Source organism: Telmatherina bonti (genome assembly GCF_933228915.1).
Source record: "Telmatherina bonti genome assembly, chromosome: 6".
Lineage (NCBI taxonomy): Eukaryota > Metazoa > Chordata > Actinopteri > Atheriniformes > Telmatherinidae > Telmatherina > Telmatherina bonti.
Genome location: NC_136624.1, coordinates 26857616 through 26857884, shown reverse-complemented (window position 1 = coordinate 26857884; position 269 = coordinate 26857616).

Below are 269 nucleotides of genomic sequence, written 5' to 3'. Positions count from 1 at the left end.
CCAACTGACATGTCTGACAGGGGAAGAAGTAGAACTTCTTTGTCCATACCCCTTTACCAGTAATTAATATTTATGCTTTACAATCATCCTGTTTCCCAAATCTTATGGATAATGTTTTAATGTTGTTTTATTTCTACACTGCAGAAATGTTGCAAACAGTGGGTTCAAAACACACAGGACTTTTCTTCGGCACTTTTCATGCAAACTTTTTTGCAGGTTGGATACATTGTCCAACTTTGTAGATAACAGAGGAAAATAACTTTGTATCT